The sequence below is a fragment of the Schistosoma haematobium genome, chromosome 2 (assembly GCF_000699445.3).
Source record: "Schistosoma haematobium chromosome 2, whole genome shotgun sequence".
Lineage (NCBI taxonomy): Eukaryota > Metazoa > Platyhelminthes > Trematoda > Strigeidida > Schistosomatidae > Schistosoma > Schistosoma haematobium.
Genome location: NC_067197.1, coordinates 33,887,346 through 33,901,342, shown reverse-complemented (window position 1 = coordinate 33,901,342; position 13,997 = coordinate 33,887,346).

Below are 13,997 nucleotides of genomic sequence, written 5' to 3'. Positions count from 1 at the left end.
AGTCCTATTATTTCATTTGTGATATTCATATATTTTTTTTTAAAAAACTAAAGTAAAGGATATCATGATCAGCTTCAAAGATGCCGACGAATTGATGAGTTTTAAGTATATGATTGATCAACAATTAATACTTACTATAGAATTGAGTGATAGGAAATAAGAAATAATTTCTTTTATTAATATAGAAAGTAACAATTTAAATATTGACCATTGTCATACAGTGAATTGTATGGTATTGATAAGATCATATTGATGAACTTCACAATGTGGACAATTTCTATTATTTGACACTTTAATCTATAATTGATTGGTCAGTGAGTAGTTATCGTATGCGTTTAGTTCTTTAGTGTTAATCGAATCCTATCGACTATGTTGTAATATAAACGTTAGTATCAATGACTTGACATTGAGTTCACTATGTTGAGATGTTAGGTCAGTCATGGTCAGAATATTTCAGTGATAAATACTCAAACCGTGAGAACTGGTGACATACGTTCGAATTACACAGAGAGTGTAAGTTCTCTCAAGAATACAGACACATCTTTTAGACAAGTGTCAACTAGCATGAAACATAGACCAAAAGGTTATCCTAGTAATTACCTCCAACCGCCTGACATCTACAGCGTAGTTTGTGCTTCACAGCTGATTGAAGTGTGAATGTCTTAGTAACCAATGCGTTTTTAAAGACCTTAATGTAATTCACTTTTTAAACAATCGATAATTTATTGGCCAGAAGATATAAATAAACGAATGTATAGTTTATCATGACTTTCGGTTGAGTGTTATAGATTATTTTTTTGTATCCTATTTAACTCACTTTTGTTCAAACTGATTTCTTAACTATTCCGATTTTAGTTTTCACCTCCTTATAAAACTTAAATTGGTGAGCATATTCCGTTATTTTTTCTTTTTGCGTGTGACATTTTCATGTATTAAACTCATCAACACAAAACCGCTTGAAAACCGAATAATTTTTGGAAATAAACCGTGTAAACAGAGCAATCATGAGCCTTTTTATAAGTAGTATGCATGCTATGTCAATAAATTTACATTATTAGGAAGAGGTATTTATTGCGGTCAGTGGGTTTTATAATTCGCATCATGGACGAACATCAGTTAGTCAATCAAAGGACACATGGAAGCACTAGATGGATGTTTCATCCTAGTATGAAACTTCTCAGCAGTACTCATCCACGACTTGATCGGGGATCGAATCCTTGCACTAATAATAAGATTCTATTTACTAGTGACTAATTTTAATAGATAATTCCTGGAGTTGTAGCGATAAACTGTGACCAGGGAAGTTCAGCTACGTTAAATGAGAGGCACATCAATGGCATCAGGTGGTGGCACAATGCCACGAACTGACTGTTACTAGAAATTTACACCAGTTGGTAATAGAATAATAGGCTAAATATTAAGGGTTTGCCGTAAGATTTGATTCTGTATTCAATCCCCAGTAAACGATTGTAAGTGCATTGTTGAGGAGTCGCAAACTAGGATGAAATGGCTATTTAGCGATCCCTAGTTTTCAATAATCGTATAACTAATTTCAGGCAGTGATGTAACCTATAAAAAATATTAGTTATGATTATGAAAAGGATTCTCATCACGCCCTGATTTTGTCGCCAATAAACTTGATATATAATAAATTTCTTTTGATATTCGGAGGCATCCACACGCGAACGCCTAACCTCTAGACCACTAATCCTGCATCTAACGGTGTTAATGTTTAACTTCAACCAATCCACAGTATTGCGTGACAGTACACCATCGTCTTCAGTGAGTAATTGCCTCACAACAGACACGATTGAACCTTACTGGTTACAACTTATCACTAAAACTCCAGGAACTACATCTCAAGACCGAATTTCCTGGGTTTGAGTCCCGCATGTGGGATCAGAGATGCATACTGCTGAGGAGTCCTATACTAGAACGAAACAGCCATCCAGTACTCCCAGGTTTTCCATGGTGGTCTAACTTAAATCGACTCATGAATTCAACTATCTTTTTAATCATTTAGTCAATAATATTTTATTTCATGATATATCTTTTAATAAGCTACATTTTAATAACGTGTTCAGTAAAGGCTCATTCAATCTAATGTAGATGAACCATAATCAATATTATTTTTTAACTCATCTACTATTCACCTGTTTAGATATTTTCTTCTTGTACAGACGAACATAAACATAACAAATCGCTAATTATTAAAAAAAGGATTATAAATGTAATTGTCTCATTTTAAATGTTGATATATAGTATAGATAAGATATGTATATGAGATTGACACACATTTATCTCCCCATGATTTATGAAACTGACTTACATATGGGCTATTGTCATGCTACTACTACTACTACTACTCCGATCACAACAATATTACGTTGTGAATACATCATTTGATTTTTTTATCCGGGTTATATTGATTGAACCTTTGTATGTGCAGTGTGTGTGTGTTGGAGTTAACAACGGTGTATCACATCACCATTTCATTATCACACTTATCACTGCCATCAAAAAAAGAATGTCATTAATTTTTTCCCTCTATTCTCTAAACTTTTTATGTCGCTTCAGGTTATAACATCTATCCACTATCTCATCCAACTTATTCTTAATTAAAATTGATATTCAATAAATTGAATAGCTGAATGTGTAGTATGATAAACTACTGAGATTTTTTCTGAAAAGAATCGGGTTAAACTGATTGATTCATTAAATTGACCTTTGTATTTGACCCATTATTGTTTGCACTCTTATCATTCACGGATATACATACGCAAATAAAATCATGAAAACAGACATGGGTATAAACATGTGTTCCACGGCAATGTGAACTTCCGTGTTCTCTCTTGCAGCTAATGAAAGGGTACCCGGATATTAAGATATTGAAATATGGGGAAAATTCTGAACGATAAATGTTATATGTACAGAGAGGGAGAGAGAGAAAAAAATGAGAATTTTTTACTATGTGATACCACGTGGCTATAGTTACAACAATCAGTGCTTATTATTTCGTGACTAGTGATATCTATTCAATAAATCAAATGAATACTGTAAAATGTTGTGTTATTACCTACCTTTGTTCCTATCCAATGTGAATTCGACTATCGTAAAAATAAAAGCAGTAGTAGAGCTAACCGACTTGACAATGAAACAGTAACTAACTAGACTTTGAGTGGATTAACGAAATCCTACTAGCCTCAAGACTAGGTACGTTTGATAATGTACGCTTAAAATCTCATTTGCGATTTAATCCACGATCATATATTTCAACGATAAGCAATATACCATTCAGCCACTGAGTCAGAATTCAATGGTCAGTACTTTCAGCTTCAGTGAATTCATGATAGATGGCAGCTGTTGATACTATTGGTGACTCTACAATGTTTGTGTATACAACTATATTACTTTTTATTAATAAAAAGTAGTAAAATGTGTGAGTATGCAAATTAGTTTTTTCTATTATCTAGAACATAGTTTGAATTAGAAAGCAGATAAGTTTGTTTATATTTTTGCAAACTAAATTCATTCTTAAGTAATGATATTAGTTTTATTTATAGAAGAGATAGATTGTAGCTAGCAGTAAAATCTATAATGGCCTTTTCATCCCATTTAAGGACTAATCAGATAGATGTACCTTCATCTAAGTATTCACTGGGACTCTACTACTAGCCACTGTTCATGTCTTCGATAAAACTTGCAACAAAATAGCTCTATTAAGACAATCTACACAAAATAAACATATGCTGACTAAAATTTATCGAAATCCAGCCAAAAATATCAACAACGGAATGACTCAAACCATTAGAAATTTAATTTAATTCTGTTCTTAATTTACACTAATTACAACTAGCTAAATCGTCAAATACAAATAAGATCGAATTTAAAAGAAGATAAATATACCACTTTTAAAATTATAAGCGTAAAATGAACCAAAAAATAATTTGTAATAAAGTATGAACATTATCTTAAGATTTTGTTTTGGATCACAAAATCCACTATAGATGAAATGAAACACTGAAACCGTAGGTGAATTAAGTTTTATAGAAATCTACAGCAGAAAAGAGCACATCGATCTATGGATTACTTAATGATTCGTTATATAGGACTACATTTTAAACAGTGAATTCAAGAAAATATTCTGTTACGTTTCATAACTACACCAAAGCAGTCACGGTACTTTATTGATGTCAGTGTACTTATTACGTCCTAGTAATATATAATTATTCATCACGATTTTGGTAGTTTCCCCGAAACTTCATTTCAGTCCTATTAAATAAAAGATAATTCTGTTCACAACAAGTTTAGTTGTAATGAAAGTAGATAGAAATGTAGCAAGACACTTTTGGAGTAAATAATTACACTTCAATGAAATAGTGGTAGTAGTAGCCATTCTTACTTACTTACTTACTTATGCCTGTTAACCTTCGTCGAGGAGAATAGGCCGCACACCAGTACTCCCCAACCAACTATGTCCTGAGCAATGCGTTCCAGTTGCTTTTTCATTATTTTGATGTCTGTCTCCGATTCCCGAAGTCATGTGTTCCTTAGTCTTACTCCTCCCTGTTTACATTCAGCATTACAAGTTACAGCTTGCTTCGTGATGCAATTTGATGATTTCCGTAACGTATGTGCTATGCACCTGCAGTGTCTTTTCCCAATTTCCTGTTCATCTGGGAGTTGGTCTGCTATCTTCCACAGTGAGTTGTTGCTGATGATATGCGGTCAACGGATATTGAGTATCTTACATAGACAATTGTTTATAAATACTTGTACATGTTTGATGATGGTTGTATTAGTTTTCCAAGTTTAAGTTCCATGCAGTAGAACTGTGTTAACTTTGATATTGGTTGACGGGTTTTTTTAGTTCTATATGTTCTTCAATTGTAGGAATGCTATCTTTGCTTCTCCAATCCTTGCATTTACACCTGTATCAGATCCTCCACGTTCATCGATGATGCTGACCAGGTACATGGATTTTTCTACCTCTTCCAGAGTTTCTCCATCAAGAGTGATTGGGTTCGTGTTCTCTGTGTTGTTTTTGAAAATTTTGCTTTTTTTCTTGTGTACGTTGAGGTCTACTATGGCAGAGGCTGCCGCTACACTGTTTGCCTTGATCCACATTTGTTGATGTGCAGATCAAGACAAACAGCTATTAATACTAACAAAACTAACGTTCCAAATTATGGTATTAACATGTAGTAAACCCCGTATTTTTTTAGGTAATTCAATTATTATTATAGACTTACTACATTTATATTTGGAAATAGCAATTTTTACATGGAGCAGGGGCCGATAATGTTCTCCAGAATGACAGTGAAAACTATAATTACACAATCTCATTTAAAGAACTCACCAATCTTGAAAGCATTTACTCGAGTTATAAACCTCTTTGATTGTTTCAATTAATATCATTTTCTTAAATATGCGACAAAACACTTAACATATCTCAAACTATGAAACAGTGTCTACCAGCTGTCAAACGTTACCTACTACTTGTGTACAATGAATCTGATTAAATCAGTTATACAAACTTACTAATTTATTATTAGATACATGTCACTTGGGTGGATTGTAAATATGTAAATGATAGTGCGAATATTGTTGATTGAACATCTAAAAATATCATTGGTTTGTTTTGGTTTCCATGTTAATTTATGATTAAATTCGAGTAATCTACATAAACTATATACCTTACCACAGATCATCTGTTCATAAGTGACTACCTTGGAGAAGAACTGACATTTTAATGAGAAGCAGTTGATGGTAAAATTCAACAACGTAGAGAATGAAACACATATCATGGAGTGTATTCGTTGACTACAGCTCAATATCTCAAATCAGGTGAAGTCAGAAATGTAAAAAGCGGAACTATTGTGATGTGTATTACTGATGTCGATAGATATAAGTCGTATGTGTCATCAATCGAAAGTGAAGTGCCTGGTAGCAGAAGATTAAGAACATCAAAGAAAACAGAAGGAGAACAATGAATGATCAGTATGGAAACGAAAGAACAATGAAGTCTGAAACGATTTTATTGATATTTGCAAAAGGAACAGTGAAGTTTGAGACAGTTGATTGACATTTTGCAAATGAAGTATCTACTGTATGGATCTCAGATTTTACTTCGAGATTCTTTAATTTTGTGTTCAAATACATTCGATTATCCCCACTTGTGATCTCGTTTGATACACTATGAATTGTGGTCTAAAGATAACCTATTCCCTATATTCATTGCGTTTGATTTCTTGTGGAGTTATGAATATACACTTCAAATGAGTTCCAAATAGAACAAAACAACGATCCAGTTCAACTTGATTTCACTACGAAATTTATCAATCCATGATAAAAACTGACTTTAAATTTCATCGCCTGTAAATAATTCCAAAATTATGAATACATATTAATCCTTTTTGATCAATATTTTTAATCAACTAAAGACAATTGACCGTCCTATTTGCTTGTGTATATAGATGATATAAGTAGAATATTTTGGGAGATTCTTTCAGTGTATATTAGTTTATAAATATCTTAACCAACAGAAATTAGTCCTTAATTAGTGAATAACCTCATAAATCACCACTTAATTACATCACAGATTCTTATCTTTTCATCTTTTACTTATCAAAGACAATTATTAACACCAACACGTAAGAAGATGAGAAAAAAAGAAATTAAACACTAAAAAAAGAGGCTTAACAATAAATAAAAAGAGAAAGTTTTAGGGAATAAAAGAGAATAATAGTGATCATCAAACAAAATTAAATCAATATTTATTGATTAAATATGAATTAAATTTTCTAGAAAAATAAACACACACACACACCTTTACAATCTACTTTGATAATATAAATTAATTTGTAATAAAATGATTTCTTGACTAAATAATTTTTCCCCTTTTTTTTCCTTCTTTCATCTATTGGCATGTTTACAAGCATAGAATCCATAAAGACACGTTGAGAATTTATCACAACTATATATGTATATGTATGTGTATTCTTCTGAAGAGAAAACCTTCTATACATAAGAAAGATCATTTCTTGAAAACGTAATAAACAAATAAATAAATAAATAATTTGGTAGTAAGTAGATAGAATTAACATGAAAATAAAGAACTGATAATCACTTCAAAGAAAAATTACACTTCAGTAAAACATTCATTTTGTCGTTGTTGTTGTCGTCGTTATTGCTCCACTATACATCTTTGCTTATTTTTCTCTATTAGGAAATACTTCTCGTTGTTTTCCTCTTTTTTCTTCTTGTACTTATTATTCAAGTTGCCAGTTCTTTTTCATAACTTATAATTGAATTTCCAAATGTTTTTTTTTAACAATGAATATACGTTGATACCTATATGTATATGTATATAAATAAATGTGGAGTTCTTGTTCATTTCCAAATACATTTTAAATTTGCGCTCTTTTTTATTGATATTACACTTTGCATTTGAATTATTACTCGCTATTTTGTTTAAAAGAGAAAAAAATAATGAGCATTGAACAAACGTAAACTAACGAGATTTATTTGATTTTCTTTCTTCAAATTTTTTTGTGTGGTTAATTGAATTACCAAATGTTGCATAAGTTTAAATTCATTTAGTATTGTTTACTTGAATCTTCCCATTGATGATTAGGACTGTAATTGATTAGTCTCTTATTGGCATATGTAAATCCTGTACGGACTGTCACGTTATTGCCTTAAATCACAAGCTTTATAAGCAAAAATGGATATATATGCCATTAAGAGATTGATTAATTATAGTCCTCAATAAAAATAAGGAGATACAAGCAAACAACTTACTTTACTTACTTACGACTGTTACCCCCAATGGAGCATAGGCCGCCGACTAGTATTCTCCAACCCACTCTGTCCTGGGCCTTCTTTTCTAGTTCCATCCAATTCTTTTTCGTTTTTCTCGTGTCTATTTCCATTTCTCGGCGTAATGTGTTCTTTGGTCTTCCTCTTTTCCTTTGGCCTTGAGGATTCCATGTGAGAGCTTGTCTTGTGACGCAGTTGGGTGCTTTCCTCAATGTGTGTCCTATCCACTTCCAGCTCTTCTTCCTAATTTCTTCCTCCGCTGAGATCTGGTTTGTTCTTTCCCACAGTAGGTTGTTGCTAATAGTGTCCGGCCAACAGATCCGAAGTGTTTTGCGTAGACAACTGTTAATAAACACTTTTATCTTCTGGATGATGGCTTTTGTAGTTCTCCAGGTTTCTGCGCCATACAGTAGAACTGTCTTGACATTTGTATTGAAAATTCTGACCTTGGGGTCGGTTAACAGTTGTGTTGAGTTCCAGATGTTCTTCAGTTGTAAATATTCTGCTTTTGCTTTTCCGATCCTTGCCTTCACATCTGCATCAGATCCACCGTGTTCATCAATGATGCTGTCCAGATATGTAAAGGCTTTTACATCTTCCAAGCAAACAACACCAAGTGAATTTAAAACTTTACCCCGATGTACAAGAAAGTGACTATCAGGACTCAGTAGTTAAGTGGATAACGCTATAGCGTTTGAAGCGAACGTTACTGGGTTAGAGTCCCATAGTTAACATCAACTCTGAGATTCAGCTACATCCAGCTGAAGAGTACCGAATAGGATGAAACGTGCGTCGTGGATTCCAATGCTAGCCACTATCCATCTTTGCTTATGTTGCATAAGTTTGTTGTTTAGAATATTACATATCAGGAAAATGTAATAATAATAATAATAATAAGTACGAAATTACAAATCAAGACTTCTTTAAAGCATCTATTACTTAATAATTCTAATAGAAATATTAATGAAGATCTGAAATTAACGAATGAATTTCATATATGAAACTGAATCTTTCTAATTCTAAACTATCTTGATCCGAACAAAAATTAAATCAAAACCTTTAAGTTAGTAATTTATAATTCAATGATTCTAATTTGTAAACTTAATTTGATCAAGAATCGTAGAATCATTTAAATACTTTAAATTATATCATACTTTTCAGTAAGAAAATTCAAAAAATTAACTCATTTCTGTTGAAGTAATTCACTAATGATTTATAGACTATTAGTGTAAATGAAATCTTGATGATAAACTGATATCAGTATATATCTCTACGCTGAATAGAACTAACTAGAAATATATTCAGTTGAAAAGAATTTTAATAACATAAAAGTATCTTTTTTGTTGTTAAATATTAGTTGAGGTAATTTATACGCTCATTGAACTTCCTATCATTAAATTTTCATCAAGGAAATAGCAGCATATGATGAAAGACAATTAAACTAATGATATCATGAATTAATTGATGTCAGACCACCACTGAAAACCTGGGAGCAATGGAAGGCCGTTTCGTCCTGGTATGGGACTCTTCAGCAGTGCGCATCCACGACCTCGCACACAACTTAAAAGTAACCACTAGGTGTCAATGTTACAGCTAGTTGGTTTTTGAATGTTAATTTTCTTAATAACATTTTTATTACAGTTAGTGTTGAGATGCGTAAAGCATTTTTGTTGGAAAAAACGTTAGAGAAAACGTGAAATTTAATCTTTTTCTCTATTCGTATTCATTTATTTTTAGATATGTAAAGTGAAACATGTAATGTATGTATGACCTTTTAGGTAAACAGCTACCTCTGCTGATTTCATTTTTAACATTAACTGTAGTAAACAACCAAAACTGTAGTCACATCCATGATTATCAGAAATTTACTGACATATAATAGTCATTGTCATCAGTGTATATCATGTTGTTGTTTATGGAATACAGGAAGCTCCGCCTTTGATGTAAAACCATTTTTAGACAATGAAATCGATTTTCTGTGTTTACTTTATCTAAACATTTTTAAACATTGAAATTTCTTCATGGAAAAATTACTATGATCGTTTAGTGCAGAATTTAAACATTTTACTAATATTCAATCATATACTGATCTTTTGAAGAAATTGTTGTATAGAGATTCAGCACCATGATACTATTAATCATTGTTTGATCAAGTTAGAAACCGCTTGTTTAACCTTTATAACTTCATTGTGTCTGAACAAGATCGCATTGAGGACAGTTTCGGTGAAATATAAATCAGAAGTACGAAGAATTATCATAATTATTACATGCTTAACAATAATTCAAATTACTTGTGAAAGTGTTTAGCATAATTTATTGACAATTATTCTAATTGTTGGTTTCAAGTAATAAATCATTGTAGACAGTCTATTTGTTTGTGGTGTCTCGACAATAAACCGGGTATTATTCACTCTTCTAACTTCGCCAATTACTTCAGTCATAGTAATTATTAGATTATTGTGACAGTTGCAGTCCACGATTTGATAAAATACCATAATAAGTGGACACATAAATATACATAAAGAAATGTGAACCGTTAATTAAACAGATAATTACCCTAAATAATATAACCACTAGGTTAGGGTTAGTAAGTATCAGTATACAATTTAATTGGTTCAAACTTCATACACAAAGAACACCAAAAAACCTATCTCAATCAATTTATTTACTAATATAAACTTCCTAGACTACAGATTTCAGTTAGTTTCTAAGCAAAGAGTACAAAATTTATGGTCATCTGATAGATTTATTACCACTACCCCGTTATCTAGATTACAATCAATTTACAGATAGAAATCATGAGTCAGTTGAAGCTAGACCAGCATGGAAAACCTGGAAGCACTGGACGGCCGTCTCATCGTACTGCGGGACTCTTCAGCAGTGCACACCCACGACCCCGCACCTCACGGGATTCGAACCCGGGCCTACTGGCTTCGCGCGCGAGCACTTAACCATTAGACCACTGAGCCGGCATCCAGCAGTGTTAATGTCTAAATTCAACCAATCCACGAAGTTGCGCCACCATATACCATTGTCTTCAGTGAGCTGATATCTCACAACAGACCTGGTTGAACTCCACTGGTAACGGCTTCCCACTAGAACTCCAGGAGTATCTCTTGAAGTCAGTCACTAGTGAGCAGATGACATTAACACTGTTGGATGCCGGCTCAGTGCTCTAATGGTTAAGTGCTCGCGCGCGAAGCCGGTAGGCCCCGGGTTCGGGTCCCGCGAGGTGCGGGGTTGTGGATGTGCGCTGCCGAGGGGTCCCATACTGGGACGAAACGGCCGTCCAGTGCTTCCAGGTTTTCCATGGTGGTCTAGCTTCAACTGACTCATGATTTCTATCTGCGAAATTTCTAAAATCTCCACAAGCCCCTTCTGATTATAATCAATTTAGTCAATAATGTAGACATACATAAATGAACTAAGACATTTTTTAATATTTAGTCAATAAGTAGTGAAAATCCTAAATACGTCATAAAATTAAATAGATGAATTCAGTACCGAAACTATGATACTATTCAACCTATGAATTAACCACTCTGATAGGAAAGGACTTAATTAGATATTAACATTTTCAGTTGTTTGTTTAATGAATGAAGTAAAGCTTTTCCATTACAAATGTTCATTTACATTGCTAAATATTTTGAATAATTGTTTTAGATAATTAATTCTATCAGTAAACCAAGCAGTAAATAACATTCAACCATTTTCAATTGTTTTATGTTATGATAATCAGAAATGTATGTAAACAATTACATTAATGTCAAATAATAAATTCATCATAATGTTATGTTCGCTAGTTGATCAATGCAGAATACGGTATACAACTACGGCACTCAAAAATATATTGGTGGCCTGCTTGAATATTTGAGCTACCTGTCCCTGTTATCTGGATATTTCGATAAGTTATCTGTTTTATTGTTTGTTTTAAAACATCATCATGTCTAGTAATCTCACAACCTATTTGGACATGTTTATGAAAAGTTTACGACCTTTCGCTGTACAAATTACAAAGAAAAATACAGTCAGAGACATCGTGGCGGTTGGAAATATACATTGAAAAGGCTAAACATTACCCAGACGTCGATTCCTAAAATTGTTAACATCTAGCTGGTGATTATTTAATACTCATCGTCAGCATCGATCAAGCAATAAGAAAAGGGAAATGGTTGAAATACGTTGTGTTGAGAATTCTATATTGTACTAAAAATGTAATATTGAATAAAGGCATTAATAATAATAATATTATAAATAATAAATACAACCCCATAGTCGCAAAATCAGAAGATATAAGAAAACTGGCGAAGTGTTAAGAATTGGATAAGAATTAAAATGCACAGAAAATCACAACACACAATCACAGATCAAATAACATTTGATGGTTTCTATATAACACCAAAACATCCAGTATATCAATCAAGTCACATTGGTTATTCATTATTGCTTAAATGATAGCGTCAAGTCAATCTGTGTCTTAAAAGAAAAGAAAACACTAATGAGAATTGAAAAAAAAGTTATTTTATTACTATTTTTGATTAAATTCCGGCTTTCTTTTCTCTTTTTACTTTCTAAAAAATATGTAGTTGTGTTGTCCAGTTTTTACATTTTACCCTCACCCCCTTCCTCTTCTTCTTTTTCTTCTTTCCTTTATCTCCTATAACGATTAAAATAGACCAAAATATTGATTTTGATTCTCAATGGGAAATAATTATGTTTACATTTTACAAATAAACAAAATTAAATACTCATCATTTTTGTACATAAACACAATGTTCTATTTTATTATTATTATTATCTACAATATTGGGAACTGACAAATGAACAATAATGTTCGAATGGAATCCGGGATAAATTATACTTATTTTATAATAAAGTATAAATGTTCTTCGGTCACTCACTAACTCACTCACTCGCTCACTCTCTCATGGTTTATTCCCCCTTTTTAATCCCAATGGAATTAAATTTAGATAGAGATATTCATTTAAAATTAGTAATAACTGACTTACTGTGTGTATTTATTTTTAAAAGCAAATATTATTGTCAACAGGTTTTATGATGTAATTTCCTATTTTATTTTATTAAAATATGATTAGATTTATACTTTGCTAATGTTAATAATGGGCATTCTACTTCACTTATTTACATTTATTTATAATAACTCTCATAAATTTGTAATCAGAAGGTAATTATCAGTAGTATCAAAGTCATGATTACAACTGTTACTACTACTACTACCACTATCCTATCACCAATATCATCACCATCATCATTGTTTGCATAGATAATAGACACATTGAAAATATTAGTTAAATATCAGACAAAAATTTGAGAGAAATTCAATTGTTATTTATTTATTTTCTTGTTTTGTTTTAATAATAACAAACAATCAAAAAATTCAGTATATTCAATTCATTCCTCATTAACTGTTTGTTTAATTCTATTCAATCCATGACAAAAAAATAAAATGGGAAGAAAGGGGGGGGACAGGGAAAAAAAGGGATAAAAAAATAAACTGAAAAATAATGTAACCAAATAGTTTAATTTTAAATGTTCTGATTCCTAATGATTAAATAATGAACATCAATTTTTGCTTTTGGTGATAATGATGATGATAGTGGTGGTGGTGCTAGTCACTAGGGAATATTAAAATTTTAATGGTGATGTTTATTTGAAAAATAATGTTGAAAAAAACAGCATTTTTTTTCCAAAACAAAATTTAAAAAAAGAGAAGAAAAATCGTAAATGATGAAAGATTAGCTTTTTTTGTAAAACAAAAAGAGAAAAAAATTTGAGAAAAAACGATTCATCGATTCGATAGATAAAATTAAAGAATGACAATGATGGATTTTATTACTTTCAGTTTATCTAAGAAAAGAAAACAGATAACTCCCATACTATTTTCCAAGTGTTAATGTAATAATGATATTCTATTTGGGTTATTTTAAAAATATGTATAATTAAAATTAAAATTAAATTTTTTTAACTTTCCATTGAATAGCTTGTTAAATCGTTGAAATATTTATGAGAACAGTTGAGATCGTGAATCAATTGAAGCTAGACCACTATGGAAAGCCTGGAAGCAGTGGACAACCGTTTCGTCCTATTGTGGGACTCCTCAGCAGTGCGCATTCATGACTCCGCCTCACGGGATTCAAACCCAGGACCTATCAGTC